Genomic DNA, 1,317 nt, shown 5'->3' with positions numbered 1-1,317 from the left:
ATTTTGTGTATAAAAAATTAAGTACACATATAACTTCAAATAATGTCAAACTAAATTTTTATCAAGGAAATTTTTAAAAGCGAAGCTTTTCTATAATTAGGGTCGGTCCGTCTGTCCGAGATAGATAGCTTTTATTCGTTAATTTAGGCATGTTAGAATTGTCCTATCGATTTCAAACTTTGCATGATGATTCCTCTAGTAGTTAGGTACGATTTAGAAAGCGTAGCAACTCTATAATCATACCAGAAAATTTTATGTGATATAAATATCCGTTTGATCTGATTTTTAGTATATTGATTCCTGGGACAACAAAGAACAATATTATAAGCGAAGCAACTCTATATTCAAGTCCTAAGAATGTAAGTATGTCCATAAACATTATTCTGTATCAAGCAGTTTTTCAACAAATTTACTTACAATTTTGCTTCGACTATTATACTTTTCTATTCTGATTATTCAGTTCTGACACTATACAAGTGTTAAAGTCCGTTTGTCCTACCTTTTCAGTGCTTCGCTTTTATGGATGTTGTCATCCTTGTTTTTAAAATCTAAAGACAAAAATGTAACTTGACTGCTTAAATTATGTTGCTCTAAACAAGGTACCTGACTTATGAACATTCCATCCTGAAAGAAAAGTAACAGGATGTCTGTCTGTTACTCTGGAGGTTATAATCTCGCTATCCGCTATACGATATGTTTCTCCTTTAAAGTAAGGCTTTTTATAGATCCAGGAAAGGATTTTGTTTATTTTAGGGAAGGGTACCTTTACCCTAACTAGAGATTTAGCTCTTTGAAAAAAGATAACCCAACTAAAAAAAATTCTTTTAAAAAGTAAAACGTTAATTACATTAAAATACATGTATCATAAAGTCCAGTTACTACGAGAATAAATGGTAAACTAGAATTTTTAGTCAGGATTCTGATTTTGTTTTGTCTGATAAGTCATTGGAAACTATTTTAAAAGAAGGTGTCTTAACTTTTATTTATGTTAAAAGTTTTGATTAAACCGAGGTTTTAAAAAATCGATTTTTTAATAATTACCTAACAGAATTCAAAAAGTAAGGTGTCAAATTAAAGATCTTACTATAAAAATAAAAGTTAAGACGCCTTCTTTAGCGAAGGGTAAATCCACCCTTTCCGAGATAAATTTGCGTAGAAACTTTTTTTCTTCTTTCTTTTAAGAACAAAAAGCTTAAGGGCAACTTTAAAGGTATCACTAGGGGAACATTCGCTTGGATGCAATAAATTAGAACCTACAATTGATCATCTAAAAGTTTAAGGTTCATAATCTTTATTTAACGAGTGTTTTAAGATTTA

The sequence above is a fragment of the Acartia tonsa genome, chromosome 2, assembly GCF_053477335.1.
Source record: "Acartia tonsa isolate MP-2025a chromosome 2, ASM5347733v1, whole genome shotgun sequence".
NCBI lineage: Eukaryota > Metazoa > Arthropoda > Copepoda > Calanoida > Acartiidae > Acartia > Acartia tonsa.
This window is presented reverse-complemented; position numbering follows the sequence as displayed.